Genomic DNA, 17332 nt, shown 5'->3' with positions numbered 1-17332 from the left:
TCGAATAGGAGAGGCAGGCAGTCAGCTACCAGGTCTCAGAGCAGGCGAGGCGGCCGTTCATCAGGGCGCCGAGAGGACATGAATCAAAAAGGTTGACAGGCTGGGGCGGGCGGCAGCAGTGAACCGGCACCAGCTCAGCTCAACCTGTGAGTGGAGGGCCGGTACAGCCCCGGCACCGAAAGCAGGCAGACAGAGATTCGGCTCAGCGCTGGCATCGGAGGCGGGCCCCACGGGCGGAGAGACGGGCACCGGAGAAAATGGCCTCAGCAGCACCTGACCTCACTCCGGCAACAGCTGCAGTTGGAAAGAAGGGCTCAGCGTCGGTGGCGAAGTGGACCGAGCAGCGGCATTGGTTCCGGCTGGAGGAGTTGCAGCATGTGGGGTCTGCTCCTCACCTCAGGACTCCCGATGCGACCTCCTGGAAAAGCAAATCTAGGATCCGCTTCCCAACAGGGTGCCACGGTGTCTCTTCAAAAGTCGGCTAAGATGGTCGTCATCGGAGCACTGAAAACTTCTCTCGGGGCTCCTCTGCGCTGGTAAGTCCAAAGTCCAGATGCGTGTAAGCAGCTTGCGCCACCCCTGTGGCGTGCTGCAGCGCGATGTGGATGGCAGGGTTTTTCGGAGATAAATACCAGTTTGGTGATCCCCCAACCCGGGAGCTCTGAGGCAGAGCTCCTACCAGGTGGCCATCTTGCATCTTGAGATTGTCAGATTTGGGGGAGAGGGGGGAGAATCCATGGACCGAATGAATTCCAGATGCCATCTTGAGGTCAGGCACAGTCCTGGTAGGATTATTAGGAAGATTTCAGCTTTCCAACTTAAGGATTGGAGTCCTCGGAATCGATGCCCTTGTTGTCCAGCACATACTGGAAAGCCTGGTCCATAAGCCCACCGTTGCAGCCCTGGTATCCTTCAGGCCGGGAGCAGTCTACAAGATACTGTTCGCTGAGAGAAACAAGGGTGCCAGACTTTTTGAAGTTCTGACCTTCAAGTGCCCCAGTGGTGCTGAAAGCCCAGCAGTACCCACAAGACCCCTGGTCTTTGACAGGTGTCACGTAGCCATTAAGCATGGGCGAATTTTGCGAATTCGCGATCCGCAAATTTGCGGATTTGTGAAGTCGCGATCCGCAAAATTTGCGAATTTGTGCGAATTTTTGTTTTTTTGCGTGTTCGCGGGGTTTTTTGCGTGTTCGCAGGGATTTTTGCATCTTTGTGAGCCACTTGCGTAGCGAAGTTACTCATGCAGTCGTTTATGGCAGAGGGAGAGAGAGATAGATAGATAGATAGATAGATAGACAGAAATAGAGAGAAAAGAGGGAAAGAGAGAGGGAGAGAGAGAACGAGAGAAAGAAAGAGAGGCCGGATCTCTGAAGGGCCAGATTCCTGAGTTGCCCCTACAGAACATACAGCTTTTTATTTTTAGCAAAATGCATATGAAAATTGTGCTGTAAAGGTCTCTTTTAGTTTAACCCCTCCTGACAACTCAAAATGGGTGTATTTGCCATCCTCTCCCTTCTTCCTGTTTTTTATATCTGTAAGTGCTTCCTGATGAGGTTTAATTCCTTGGACAGGTGCCTCGTTGCCTACTTGTAACTATTCTCTGACCCTGCTTCAAGGGTCGAAGCAGCGTCAGAGAATAGTTGCAAGTAGGCAACGAGGCGCCAGGAAGCAATTAGCAGCAGGTGTCCAAGTTGAAGTTAATTTGTTTGTAACCCTTTTGTAAAAGGTTACAAAGAAATTAGGTACAACTTTTGCACCTGCTGCTGTAACCCTTGCTTGGCTGAAAATTCGTCCCCGCTGATTCGTGGATTTTACCGCGATTTCGCGAGATTCGCGGACTGCGAAATCGCGGAAAATCCGCAAATTCGCCCACGAAACGGATTTTACGCCCACCCTTAGTAGCCATACTCTCTCCAGTCTACAAATTTGGGAGCGGTTAAGAAGTTCGGCGCCAGAAACGGGGATCCCCTGAACTTCCTTTCAGGCTTGTGTTTGTAGCCATTCATTAGTTGCCGGAATTCCTCCGTTGGTATGTCACGAAACTGGTTCATCCCCAGGCGGAAAATGTGCTTCCCAAGCGTGTAGTCCAGGTTGTGCATTTCAATCATTTTCAGGTTCCTCTACCAAACCATCCTGCACCAGCCTTCTGTGCTCGGGTCGTAGGATTTGCTGTGCCATGTTTTCCACAGTTCCCAGTGAGAGTCCAGTCCAGGATCCGTTCCTGGAGCAGCATAGGCAGCGGAGAGGCACAGGCAGATGCAGAAGTACAGCTTCATGGTTATGCAACACCTTCTCCTCTCACCGGCTCCTCCGCGCTCTTATTTGGCTGCCATTCCACCATCAGTAATAGCAATGCTTAAAAAACATCGATCGTGGGGCACAGGCACAGATAATAGTTAACGGGGCCCAATCAGGTTTAAAAGATATAAATCGTGGGACTAGGCAAGGTTGCACCTTATCACCCCTTTTATTTACTTTTTTTATTGAACCTCTCGCAATTAGAATTCGAGCCAATAGGAATATTAGAGCCCTGATTGATGGGATGGCGAAATTGAAACTTTTTGCTGATGACACTATTCTGCACTTAGCTCCTGAGAAATCATATTTGCAGTTAACAATGGCAGAATTTAGGAAATGTGAACATATAGGGGGCTATAAAATCAATCCCTGCAAAACTGATTTTTTAATGCAAAACACCGGGCCTGAATTCGTCCAAGAAGATTTAAAACAACAGGCATTAAAAACCGATCCCATTCGATATTTGGGAATTTACGTTACAGGTCATGTTGGGGAGGTAGTTAAGAATAATTATGAAGCAACTAGTTTAAAGATTCTGTTGGATAAATGGACTAATCTTCCTGTAACTATGATAGAACGTGTGGCACTGATTAAGATGTCTATTCTACCTCTCTTGATATTTCTTTTTACTAATATTCTGATTAAGGTTAACGCTAGTTTTTTTAAAGGGATCGATTCATTGATTAGGTTATTTGTTTGGATTAAAAAGACAGCTAGAGTTAAGTTGCCACCTCTTAAATTGGACACTCAGTTAGGCGGTCTAGCACATCCAAATATTCGTTTATATTATGATTCATCATTTTTAGGTCTCACCTGAGCCAGCGCATGCGCTCCTCTTGGGAGACATTTAGCAGCTGCTTAGAAAATGGTACTTTCCCGTCCACCAGCTCACCAGAACGCACACAACCGCGCGTGTGACTCACATCTTCCATTTGGCTTCTTCCTGTGCTCCCCCCTCGCTCCTCCTGCCTCCCACACAGAGCACGCTTCCACCCAGCCACCGCCCACGTTTACTTTGCGTCTTCGGCATTTAATTTCACTTTCCCTATTTGCAGACGGCCACTGTCTTTACTTTTCTCCTTCCGTCCCGGCATTTAATTTCACTTCCACGCGCGATAAGTTGTAGCTGTTTTAAGTTTTTTGCAAACTATGTTTAATGTTGATCAAAGGCTGACTTTTATTTACGGGCATAAGTTCTACATTTAAGCAGTGATGATTTCTGAAACATCTCGACATAGTTTGTGTAAAGAGGGCTTTGCGACACCCTCAAGCTCTAACTAAAAATAACGGTTACGTTCCTTCCCCCTCTGCCTGGCCGGGTTTTTATTCTCTTCCCTCTGACCCGGCTTTTCATAACCACATAATTGTGTTGCGATTACTTTTTTTTACTGATTATTGTGCTTAAACAAAATACATCCCCCCTCGCTCTCCCTGACTTCCACACAGAGCACACGTGATGCACAACTGCCATTTGGCTTCTTCCTGCACTCCCCCTCGCTCCCCCTGCCTTCCACACAGAGCACGCTTCCACCCGCCCACTGCCCACGTTTACTTTGCATCCTCGGCATTTCATTTGCAGTCGGCCCCTGTCTTTACTCTCCTCCTTCTGTCCCGGCATTTAATTTCACTTCCGCGGGCGATAAGTTGTAGCTGTTTATGTTTTTTGCAAACTATGTTTAATGTTGATCAAAGGCTGACTTTTATTTACAGGCAGAAGTTCTACATTAAAGCAGTGATGATTTCTGAAACATCTCGACATAGTTTGTGTAAAGAGAACTTCAACCAAACAAACATTCTAAAACAACAAGACGACCAACGGCCACCAGTTCCCCTACAATCCCATTTAAGGCAGCTCTACTGAACTGTAGATCCCTCCCCAAACATGCGGATGATATAAACCTACTAATAATGGACTCTGACTGGGATGCCCTATTTCTCACAGAAACCTGGCTAAACTTCGACAATATGGCCTCTATTCCTATTGCGATACCACCGGGTTTCAAACTAAGCCTCTCAAATAGAGAGGAAGACAGAAGAGGCGGTGGAGTGGCCATTATCTTTAAAGATAAATTTATACTGACATCCTCGGCTCCCACCACTATCCCTGGTATAGAGGGGCTACACTTCTGCCTACAAATTAACCAGCAACTATCCCTAGCCGGCCTGCTCATCTATAGACCCCCGGCCTGCCCCTCGACACGCACCAGCGAACTTTGGGATCTAATAAATCCAAAGCTCCCTAGCCCACCCTCACTATATGGTTCTCGGTGACTTCAATGTCCACGCCGACAGGCCTGATGGCCTCCAGACTAGTCAACTTATCTCAAGGCTACAAGCCGCTAACCTAACGCAAATTATCTCAGAACCCACGCACAGAGCCGGCCATATATTGGACCTAATTTTCTCCAGCGTTTTGGACTCTACTACCCTTCCTCCCTTACCCCTGGTATGGACGGATAATTTTTTAATTCCCTTCTCCATCGCCCTTCCGTCCTATTCCCAGAAAACAGGCAAACGTTCCTACATATGTAGAAATTGGGCTAAATTATCTGCTAACACCTTATGTCCTGCTCTTGCAGTTGCCCCCCCCTCCCCCACTGACATCGGATGTGAACTCCGATGCAGTGCTGTTAAACCGCTGGATAGGAAACACAGTGGAATCCATCGCTCCTGCCAAAACTGCCACATCTCGCAGAGAATCCCCTACTGCCCCCTGGTTCTCCGCAGAGTTGATGGAGAAAAAAAGCTATTGCAAAAAGCTGGAGCGCCTTTGGAGGACAAACTATTGTGAAGCAGCAAAAAACTGCTACAAAAAAGCCCTACGAGGCTTACATCAATCTATAAAAAAAGCCAAAAAATTATTCTTTGTGACCTCCATCCAACAAGCTGAACAATCTAGCAAAGAAGTTTTTAAGATTGTTCAATCCTTTTTTAAACCAAGAGCCATCGACACTGAGATTACCCCTTAAGGGAGACTATGCGAAGACATCTTGGACTTTTTCGACAAAAAAATTATCCAGGTCTATGAGACCTTTTCAAACCCCACGCCCACTGTAATGGCGGACTCAGAAATAAAAGTCTCACCCCCTCCTCCCTTGGCCCAATTCCATCACATCTCCCGTGAAGAGGCCATGAGTGAGTTAAATAAATGTAAATCTGGAGGCCCAGACGACCCCTGTCCGCTAAAACTCTGGAAAATTATGTTGACAGCTATTGTTGAACCTCTTCTTCATATTTGGAACACATCCATTGAAACTGGCATGTTCCCTGACTGCTGGAAACATGCCACCCTCCTCCCTTAAAAAAAAAGCCAAATGGTGCTCCTGACGACCTGACCAACCTGCGCCCTATTTCCCTGCTAGCAGCCCCCGGAAAAATGCTCGAGAAGCTGATTCAGCGGCAATTGAACAGTTTCATAGAGAAAAACGGAATCCTACATGAAACACAGTCAGGTTTCAGGACCGGTTTCAGCACCGATACGGCCCTTATTGAGGTTGCTGAGTCGATTAGATGGTCTTTAGATGCAGGGGCATCAGCTATGCTGGTGCTCCTGGATCTATCGGCCGCATTTGACTCAGTGGACCATGGAAGATTGATGTTGAGGCTAAGGGACACAGGTCTTGAGGGTAAAGCACTGAACTGGCTTCAATACTACTTAACGGGTCGCTCCCAGAAAGTTGCACTAGGCCCCTTTTCCTCCAAACCAAAACGTCTCTGGTGTGGTGTCCCCCAGGGGTCTGCGCTCAGCCCGCTACTTTTTAATGTCTACTTGGCCCCACTTTTTACCTTGATCGCCAAATGGGGGGTCAAGGCAATCTCTTATGCCGATGATACTCAATTAGTCTTCCCCTTTCATGAAGTATCTGAGGTTGCTTTTAGCAAAATTAAGGGCTGCCTTCAAGATATAGCCAACTGGATGAATACTAACAAACTTAAGTTGAATGCATCCAAAACGGAAGTATTATTCTTTGGAAAAAATACGTGTCCTTCTCCAGACGTATGGTGGCCCTCCGAAATGGGACCAGCCCCAGTCCCTGGAACCAATGCGAAGAACCTGGGAGTAAGATGGGATGTTAACCTCTCTTTCTCCTCGCATGTTCAGCAGGTCTCCACATGTTGCCTTCACAAACTCAGAAACCTTCGCAAATTTCTGTCTCTCCTACCGGCTGAGTGCCGTAAAACGGTAGTCCACGCTACAGTTACCTCTAGACTAGACTACTCGAACGGCCTCTACCTTGGTCTCCCCAAATATCCGGTGGAGCGCCTGCAGACCGTGCAGAATGCGGCTGCGAGACTCATAAAATCGATTCCTTTTAAACATCATGTCTCTCCGCACCTGCGCAAACTGCACTGGCTCCCAGTGGCGAGCAGAATTAAATTCAAAGCTCTTACTCTGGCGTTTAGAGCACTAAAAGGCATATGCCCTAACTATTTAAAACTTAGACTCCCCCGCTACCATCAGGAAAGACATTTACGCTCAAACTCCCTGCTTCAGCTAACCATACCAAGAGTTAGGAAGGCCAGACTTGGGGGCAGATCCTTCTCTGCGGGCACGGTGAAACTCTGGAACGCCCTGCCTCTGGATATTCAATCCACCTCGACAGAAGTAAGTTTTAAGAAACTACTAAAGACCTGGCTTTTTATGCAAAAAACCTAAGCATTTCACCTAGTTTCTGTCTTAAGCTGAAAGCCCTCTTCTAGCGCCGGGACACCTCCTTGTGAGGTAGCTGTTCGCGCTTTACAAGCATCAGTATTATTATTATTTGTGACACCCTCAAGCTGCAACTAAAAACAATAGTTACTTTCCTTCCCCCTCTGCCGGGCCGGCGTTTTCACTCTCCTCCCTCTGACCCTGCTTTTAATAACCACATAATTGTGTAGCGTTTATTTTTACTGATTATTGTGCTTAAACAAAATACATCCCCCCTCGCTCTCCCTGCCTCCCACACAGAGCACGCGTGATGCACAACTGCCATTTGGCTTCTTCCTTTTGCTTATACAAAACATCATGTGTTAATGTAGTGTCTTCCGAACAATTATAGCTGTTATTTACCTTCACATCGTTTGTATAAACACGGTTCAGTGATACCCTCAGCCTCATACTTAAACTACAGCTGAATGTGCTCACCCCTCAGCCTGGCCTCCATGTTTGCCCTGCTCCCCCTAACACAGCTTTAAATAAACCCACAATTATGTAGCGTTTACTGTCATGTGTAAATTTGTGCTCATATAAAAAACGTATTTACAACAAGGGGTGGTGAGGGACAGAGTCTCTGAATTAAACAGAATACTCTCACCCAGTCAAGAGATCAGGGCTAGATCCAACACCGTTTTTTAGCTCACTGCACCATCCCAGTTTCAGAACCTGGCTGTATGCAAATTAGTCTGTTCCTGTCCCAGTGCATGATGGGAACAGGGCAAACCACACTACAAAAGCCAATTCTTACACTGGGAAGGAAACAAGCTACCGGGGACCGGTTTCTGGCATTTCAGCCGTCTTCGGCCCGGCTTGCTTGAATCCTGATGGTGCAATGAGCAAGGGACTCACATCTGAGTATACCCTTCCACGCTTAGGGTGGACAAAAATATTTACAACAAGGGGTGGTGAGGGACAGAGTCTCTGAATTAAACAGAATACTCTCACCCAGTCAAGAGATCAGGGCTAGATCCAACACCGTTTTTTAGCTCACTGCACCATCCCAGTTTCAGAACCTGGCTGTATGCAAATTAGTCTGTTCCTGTCCCAGTGCATGATGGGAACAGGGCAAATCACACTACAAAAGCCAATTCTTACACTGGGAAGGAAACAAGCTACCGGGGACCGGTTTCTGGCATTTCAGCCGTCTTCGGCCCGGCTTGCTTGAATCCTGATGGTGCAATGAGCAAGGGACTCACATCTGAGTATACCCTTCCACGCTTAGGGTGGACAAAAATATTTACAACAAGGGGTGGTGAGGGACAGAGTCTCTGAATTAAACAGAATACTCTCACCCAGTCAAGAGATCAGGGCTAGATCCAACACCGTTTTTTAGCTCACTGCACCATCCCAGTTTCAGAACCTGGCTGTATGCAAATTAGTCTGTTCCTGTCCCAGTGCATGATGGGAACAGGGCAAACCACACTACAAAAGCCAATTCTTACACTGGGAAGGAAACAAGCTACCGGGGACCGGTTTCTGGCATTTCAGCCGTCTTCGGCCCGGCTTGCTTGAATCCTGATGGTGCAATGAGCAAGGGACTCACATCTGAGTATACCCTTCCACGCTTAGGGTGGACAAAAATATTTACAACAAGGGGTGGTGAGGGACAGAGTCTCTGAATTAAACAGAATACTCTCACCCAGTCAAGAGATCAGGGCTAGATCCAACACCGTTTTTTAGCTCACTGCACCATCCCAGTTTCAGAACCTGGCTGTATGCAAATTAGTCTGTTCCTGTCCCAGTGCATGATGGGAACAGGGCAAACCACACTACAAAAGCCAATTCTTACACTGGGAAGGAAACAAGCTACCGGGGACCGGTTTCTGGCATTTCAGCCGTCTTCGGCCCGGCTTGCTTGAATCCTGATGGTGCAATGAGCAAGGGACTCACATCTGAGTATACCCTTCCACGCTTAGGGTGGACAAAAATATTTACAACAAGGGGTGGTGAGGGACAGAGTCTCTGAATTAAACAGAATACTCTCACCCAGTCAAGAGATCAGGGCTAGATCCAACACCGTTTTTTAGCTCCATCAGGATTCAAGCAAGCCGGGCCGAAGACGGCTGAAATGCCAGAAACCGGTCCCCGGTAGCTTGTCTCCTTTCTGGTAAAGAATTGGCTTGGTAGTTTAGTCTGCCCTGTTCCCATGATGCACTGGGCCAGGGACAGACTGATTTGCATATAGCCAGGTTCTGAGCTGGGATGGGGCAGTGAGATAAATAACGGTGATGGATCAAGCCCTGATCTTTGGACTGGGTAAGAGTGGTCTGCTCAACTCAGACACTCTGTTCATCACCACCCCCTTTTGTAAATCGATTTTGGCCACTATAGGTGTGGCAGGGTATACTCAGACATGAGTCCCTTTCTCACTGCTCCATCAGGATTCAAGCAAGCCGGGCCGAAGACGGCTGAAATGCCAGAAACCGGTCCCCGGTAGCTTGTCTCCTTTCTGGTAAAGAATTGGCTTGGTAGTTTAGTCTGCCCTGTTCCCATGATGCACTGGGCCAGGGACAGACTGATTTGCATATAGCCAGGTTCTGAGCTGGGATGGGGCAGTGAGATAAATAACGGTGATGGATCAAGCCCTGATCTTTGGACTGGGTAAGAGTGGTCTGCTCAACTCAGACACTCTGTTCATCACCACCCCCTTTTGTAAATCGATTTTGGCCACTATAGGTGTGGCAGGGTATACTCAGACATGAGTCCCTTTCTCACTGCTCCATCAGGATTCAAGCAAGCCGGGCCGAAGACGGCTGAAATGCCAGAAACCGGTCCCCGGTAGCTTGTCTCCTTTCTGGTAAAGAATTGGCTTGGTAGTTTAGTCTGCCCTGTTCCCATGATGCACTGGGCCAGGGACAGACTGATTTGCATATAGCCAGGTTCTGAGCTGGGATGGGGCAGTGAGATAAATAACGGTGATGGATCAAGCCCTGATCTTTGGACTGGGTAAGAGTGGTCTGCTCAACTCAGACACTCTGTTCATCACCACCCCCTTTTGTAAATCGATTTTGGCCACTATAGGTGTGGCAGGGTATACTCAGACATGAGTCCCTTTCTCACTGCTCCATCAGGATTCAAGCAAGCCGGGCCGAAGACGGCTGAAATGCCAGAAACCGGTCCCCGGTAGCTTGTCTCCTTTCTGGTAAAGAATTGGCTTGGTAGTTTAGTCTGCCCTGTTCCCATGATGCACTGGGCCAGGGACAGACTGATTTGCATATAGCCAGGTTCTGAGCTGGGATGGGGCAGTGAGATAAATAACGGTGATGGATCAAGCCCTGATCTTTGGACTGGGTAAGAGTGGTCTGCTCAACTCAGACACTCTGTTCATCACCACCCCCTTTTGTAAATCGATTTTGGCCACTATAGGTGTGGCAGGGTATACTCAGACATGAGTCCCTTTCTCACTGCTCCATCAGGATTCAAGCAAGCCGGGCCGAAGACGGCTGAAATGCCAGAAACCGGTCCCCGGTAGCTTGTCTCCTTTCTGGTAAAGAATTGGCTTGGTAGTTTAGTCTGCCCTGTTCCCATGATGCACTGGGCCAGGGACAGACTGATTTGCATATAGCCAGGTTCTGAGCTGGGATGGGGCAGTGAGATAAATAACGGTGATGGATCAAGCCCTGATCTTTGGACTGGGTAAGAGTGGTCTGCTCAACTCAGACACTCTGTTCATCACCACCCCCTTTTGTAAATCGATTTTGGCCACTATAGGTGTGGCAGGGTATACTCAGACATGAGTCCCTTTCTCACTGCTCCATCAGGATTCAAGCAAGCCGGGCCGAAGACGGCTGAAATGCCAGAAACCGGTCCCCGGTAGCTTGTCTCCTTTCTGGTAAAGAATTGGCTTGGTAGTTTAGTCTGCCCTGTTCCCATGATGCACTGGGCCAGGGACAGACTGATTTGCATATAGCCAGGTTCTGAGCTGGGATGGGGCAGTGAGATAAATAACGGTGATGGATCAAGCCCTGATCTTTGGACTGGGTAAGAGTGGTCTGCTCAACTCAGACACTCTGTTCATCACCACCCCCTTTTGTAAATCGATTTTGGCCACTATAGGTGTGGCAGGGTATACTCAGACATGAGTCCCTTTCTCACTGCTCCATCAGGATTCAAGCAAGCCGGGCCGAAGACGGCTGAAATGCCAGAAACCGGTCCCCGGTAGCTTGTCTCCTTTCTGGTAAAGAATTGGCTTGGTAGTTTAGTCTGCCCTGTTCCCATGATGCACTGGGCCAGGGACAGACTGATTTGCATATAGCCAGGTTCTGAGCTGGGATGGGGCAGTGAGATAAATAACGGTGATGGATCAAGCCCTGATCTTTGGACTGGGTAAGAGTGGTCTGCTCAACTCAGACACTCTGTTCATCACCACCCCCTTTTGTAAATCGATTTTGGCCACTATAGGTGTGGCAGGGTATACTCAGACATGAGTCCCTTTCTCACTGCTCCATCAGGATTCAAGCAAGCCGGGCCGAAGACGGCTGAAATGCCAGAAACCGGTCCCCGGTAGCTTGTCTCCTTTCTGGTAAAGAATTGGCTTGGTAGTTTAGTCTGCCCTGTTCCCATGATGCACTGGGCCAGGGACAGACTGATTTGCATATAGCCAGGTTCTGAGCTGGGATGGGGCAGTGAGATAAATAACGGTGATGGATCAAGCCCTGATCTTTGGACTGGGTAAGAGTGGTCTGCTCAACTCAGACACTCTGTTCATCACCACCCCCTTTTGTAAATCGATTTTGGCCACTATAGGTGTGGCAGGGTATACTCAGACATGAGTCCCTTTCTCACTGCTCCATCAGGATTCAAGCAAGCCGGGTCGAAGACGGCTGAAATGCCAGAAACCGGTCCCCGGTAGCTTGTCTCCTTTCTGGTAAAGAATTGGCTTGGTAGTTTAGTCTGCCCTGTTCCCATGATGCACTGGGCCAGGGACAGACTGATTTGCATATAGCCAGGTTCTGAGCTGGGATGGGGCAGTGAGATAAATAACGGTGATGGATCAAGCCCTGATCTTTGGACTGGGTAAGAGTGGTCTGCTCAACTCAGACACTCTGTTCATCACCACCCCCTTTTGTAAATCGATTTTGGCCACTATAGGTGTGGCAGGGTATACTCAGACATGAGTCCCTTTCTCACTGCTCCATCAGGATTCAAGCAAGCTGGGCCGAAGACGGCTGAAATGCCAGAAACCGGTCCCCGGTAGCTTGTCTCCTTTTTGGTAAAGAATTGGCTTGGTAGTTTAGTCTGCCCTGTTCCCATGATGCACTGGGCCAGGGACAGACTGATTTGCATATAGCCAGGTTCTGAGCTGGGATGGGGCAGTGAGATAAATAACGGTGATGGATCAAGCCCTGATCTTTGGACTGGGTAAGAGTGGTCTGCTCAACTCAGACACTCTGTTCATCACCACCCCCTTTTGTAAATCGATTTTGGCCACTATAGGTGTGGCAGGGTATACTCAGACATGAGTCCCTTTCTCACTGCTCCATCAGGATTCAAGCAAGCCGGGCCGAAGACGGCTGAAATGCCAGAAACCGGTCCCCGGTAGCTTGTCTCCTTTCTGGTAAAGAATTGGCTTGGTAGTTTAGTCTGCCCTGTTCCCATGATGCACTGGGCCAGGGACAGACTGATTTGCATATAGCCAGGTTCTGAGCTGGGATGGGGCAGTGAGATAAATAACGGTGATGGATCAAGCCCTGATCTTTGGACTGGGTAAGAGTGGTCTGCTCAACTCAGACACTCTGTTCATCACCACCCCCTTTTGTAAATCGATTTTGGCCACTATAGGTGTGGCAGGGTATACTCAGACATGAGTCCCTTTCTCACTGCTCCATCAGGATTCAAGCAAGCCGGGCCGAAGACGGCTGAAATGCCAGAAACCGGTCCCCGGTAGCTTGTCTCCTTTCTGGTAAAGAATTGGCTTGGTAGTTTAGTCTGCCCTGTTCCCATGATGCACTGGGCCAGGGACAGACTGATTTGCATATAGCCAGGTTCTGAGCTGGGATGGGGCAGTGAGATAAATAACGGTGATGGATCAAGCCCTGATCTTTGGACTGGGTAAGAGTGGTCTGCTCAACTCAGACACTCTGTTCATCACCACCCCCTTTTGTAAATCATATAAAAAACGTGGCGCAATGTCCATGAAGTAATCTACCTTTTTATTTTCCCACAAATCAAAAACAGTGCATGTGCGAACAATTAATTGCTCCTACTCCTCTTTCCTTACTTTTACCCGCCTCACACACAAAGAACGCTTCCACCCACCCACATTTACTTTGCGTCCTCACATCCGATGGCACCATTAGAGCACTTAAAATCCTTGCACGTACCTTAGGCGTTAAATAAATATGCCTCTGTGCCAGTTTTTATTACATAAAATGTGTAGTTAAGGATAAAGCAACTGTGTGCCTAAGCTTATTTTTAAAAACAAATAATTGCCTCCTACTACAAATACCGATGAATGTGCTCACCCCTCAGCCTGGCCGCCATGTTAGTCCTCCTCCCCTAACACAGCTTTAAATAAGCACACAATTATGTAGCGTTTACTGTTGTGTGCAAATTTTGGCTCATACCAAAACCATGGCGCAATGTCCATAAGTAATGTACCTATTTATTTTAGCACCATCCCAAAACAGTGGGGGCGCTAGTGAGCGCGCAAGCAGTATGGCCGCATTTACGTGAGGCTCCTGCTGCCTGGATGAATATCCTACATTTATCCTCTTTATTCTGCCACCTTTGTCCTTCCTGACCACTCTCGGGCAAAGAGGCGGCTTACTGGCGGCCTCGGTGCAAGTCTTATAAAACTCCGTTCTGCCGCTTCAGAGTTACTGCGCCCGTAATCCTTGACCGGAGTTGAACTCGGAGCCGGCTGCTGCCGCTGGCGGGATCTGCGACCTACTGGAGACCGCGGCGCACCACGAGGAGTTAAGGCCCTGAGATGCCTGCTGCACCGTGGTGACCCTCTACACACTTCGTGGACCCCTCCTGGACGGTGAGATGGGTGTCTGGTGGCCTCGGTAAGCTCTGCAGGGAAATCCGAGTGGCCAATTTTAAAACACAGCGCCCGGTGCCTTGGTCGGAGCTGAGCTCGGAGCTGGCAGCTCCGACCGGCGGGATCGGCGCACTACTTGAGCCCGGGGCGCACCACGAGGGAACCAGGCCCTGAGGAGCCTATTACGCCGGGGTGTTCTCCTGAATGCTTTGCACCCACTCGGGCCGCAGTGTCCACGCCAGGGAAGTGAACTTTCGAGGGCACCATTGGGGAGTATATACTTTCAGCCACCCTGCGGGAAAGGAGATATTTCATTGATACGCTGTGAGCAGCGAGGGGAGACCGGACCCGGCCAATAGTGATAATCTCCTCTGCCCTCACGGAGCACGGCGGCTTCGAGACTCAGAGGTACTGGGGGTGCTGTGGGGGCCTGGGGGGCCTAGACAACAGCTGCTTGCTCCAGATCGACTGCTACTTCCCCCCCCCCACAACAGGGCTGCACCTTGGGGCTGTGCGCTGCCTTCCCTCCATGCTTGGGGGCACACGGCCGGTGAAAGGGAGGACTGGTGCGCGATGAATGTGCATTGGGGACAACGCAGCCCCCATCTCTCTCTGACTCTGGTGTATTGACCTCTGCAAGCGACTTGTTGCCCAGCATATCCTGCCTCTGTTGGGACTATTATGCCACACTTGCACACTGATTGTGTACTCACCACTGCTGCACCGATCGCCCCCCCCAGGGGCATCGCGGTATTCACGAGGAGGGTTACGAGGCAAGGGGCAGTCATTATTGACCTCGGGCACCAGCCCACTCCGGGACGTCCGTGGGCAGCGTCTCTCACCAACTGCGTCCAGCCCCTACAAGAGACCTACGATGGGCAAACCAGATCATCGACAACCCAAACTGTCGTTTGACCCGCTCACGACCAAAAAAGGGCTCCGAAGCACGCACGATGCAGGAACCTCTCAGGCCAATTCAACGGCCGAACATGGCGCCACCTCGGTCACGACCGACTTGCAGCAGATGATGCAGGAGATGAGGCAGGGCTTCGCCACTATAGTGGACAAAGTAGACAGGATGTCCTCCAGAATGGACGCCATGGTCCAGAAAATAGATGTGCATGAGGAACGCATCACTGCAACTGAGCGACGCATATCTGACAACGATGATCCCACGGCCTCCCACACGACGCAACTCTCGAGAATGGACAATGTGCTACGAGTCATTGCGGCTAAAAACAAGGAGTTGGAAGCCCGCAGTCGCCGGAATAATATACGCGTCATAGGTGTGCCGGAGTCTACCAACACAGGTCGCATGGAGGAATATGTGGAAAAAATACTCACAGTGGCGATCGGTCCAGACGCATTTTCCAAACAGTTCATTGTTGAAAGAGCGCATCGATCGCTGGGGCCGAAACCTAATCCTGGGGCAGCGCCGCGGCCTATCATCGCGCGTCTCCTTAATTATCGAGACCGCGACGCTGCACTGAAGGCGGCGCGCACCAACCGCACCCTTACCTGTGATGGTGTCTCCTTCTCTATCTATCCTGACTTCACCCCTATGGTGCAGGAGCAACGCCGAAAGTTCCTGGAAGTAAAAAAAAAACTTTGTGCGCTACAGGTGGATTATGCACTACTATATCCCGCTAAACTTAGAGTGACGCATCAGGCCAAGCAGCACTTCTTTACAAACCCACAGCAGGTGGAAGACTTTGTGAAAACTTTGAAACGTGACCGCGCTGGTGACAGGCGTAATCGTGATGACAAGCAAGATGACCTTCACTCAGCGAACGAGGATGAGTAGCACTGACCACTTTCTGCTTGTGCGACATTTCATTTTGCTACTTTCCTCTCATATCTATTGAAGAGCCTTCCGCAGATCTAGCCTCGATGGCCGCTTGGAGGTCATGGAGTGGACATTGGACTTCTGGTGGTAACGTATTCCAGGCACCCCCCCCCCACTACTCGATTGAGCTCCAATGTGGCCGTACAGGATGAGGGGCGGGGTGTGGGGGGTGGATTTGTGCGCAACTAGACTGCACCCCGAAGGGAATACCCCATTGCGCTTGTTGACTTTGATCCAACTGTTGGGTTGTTTTGGATTTGTTAAGGGTGGGGGGGAGGGTAGGGTTACTGGCAAGTTGGGGCTGCTTCAGTGGGTGGAGGGGGGATGTGCGCTTCCTAGAGCGACATGGCACTACGGTGCCCTTTTCTTTGCCTATCTTAAATTGCTGGTATTACTGCATGCTATCTTTTGCTTGCGATGCATGTTTCAGCGCTTTCGTTGCATGGCGCTTGTTGCGAGCGTTGCTTCTATCACACATGGGTACCATTCCTACGTTAGGGAGAGGACCAGTGCATACTGTATTATGGGGCGATGCTGGGAGGGGGAGAGGGTTTGCCTGGCACAGCGATATACTGACTTTCCTACACTACACATACCTTGGTTTACTGGGACCTTGCCGTTTGGGGAGATTAGACGGTGTCATCCTGCGCATGATTTGACGCGACCTATGGAGCTGATTGCATTTGTTTCTGTGCATGCCTCTGGGTCGCAAGTGTTGAAGTTGTTATTAAATGGGGGAAGGGGGGTTGTTTTGTTTCTTAACTATGTAATTCGGTTCGACACGAAACCTACCAGAGAGTTGCTAAATCTTAACGCATCAGGACTTTGTGATGGTAAACGAGACGGTGGTCTCACAATGCAGGTTACACACACAAGCACTAGGCTTTCACTGGACACCGAGGTGCAGGCTTCACCACAGCACGGAGTAATGGATCGCGGCCCTGGGCACGTGCTCCTCCACAGAATAGGAACATGGGCCACTGATGGGGGAAAGTGACCTTAATATCTTAACGTGGAATATACGGGGCCTGGGGGATCCCAGGAAGTGTAGACAGGTACTGGCAAAACCTGGACACCACTCAATTCACATAGCCTTCCTGCAGGAAACCCACTTTAGGAAGCAAACTGCACACACCTTTGCCAGCCGTTGGGCAGCCCACACTGTGTTCTCGTCTTTTTCAACATACGCGAGAGGTACAGCAATCTTGGTGAAAAAGGGCGTACCCTTTGCTATTGCTGGGACCAAGATAGACTCTCAGGGGCGCTACTGTATGATGTGGGGCAGGCTGGGGCATATGGCAGTCACCTTGGTATGTTGCTATGGTCCTAACGTTGATGACCCGAGTTTCTTCACTGAGTTGTGGGCGGCAATTATGGGAACAGGGCCCCATCACATTATTTGGGGAGGAGACTTTAATACCACATTAGATCCCACCTTGGACAGATCACACCCTGCCCCTCAACACTATACTAAGGCGCGTACAGAATTACGTGCTACAATCAC

At 49.5% G+C, this 17332-nt stretch overlaps 1 pseudogene; it reads right to left on the bottom strand.

Annotated features, from left to right (window-relative positions):
• Window positions 1–818: 818 nt before the first annotated feature.
• LOC147692078 (procathepsin L-like) lies at window positions 819–2276 on the bottom strand (annotated as a pseudogene).
• Window positions 2277–17332: the final 15056 nt, after the last annotated feature.

The sequence above is a fragment of the Lissotriton vulgaris genome, chromosome 9 (genome assembly GCF_964263255.1).
Source record: "Lissotriton vulgaris chromosome 9, aLisVul1.2, whole genome shotgun sequence".
Taxonomy (NCBI): Eukaryota; Metazoa; Chordata; class Amphibia; order Caudata; family Salamandridae; genus Lissotriton; species Lissotriton vulgaris.
This window is presented reverse-complemented; position numbering and strand designations above follow the sequence as displayed.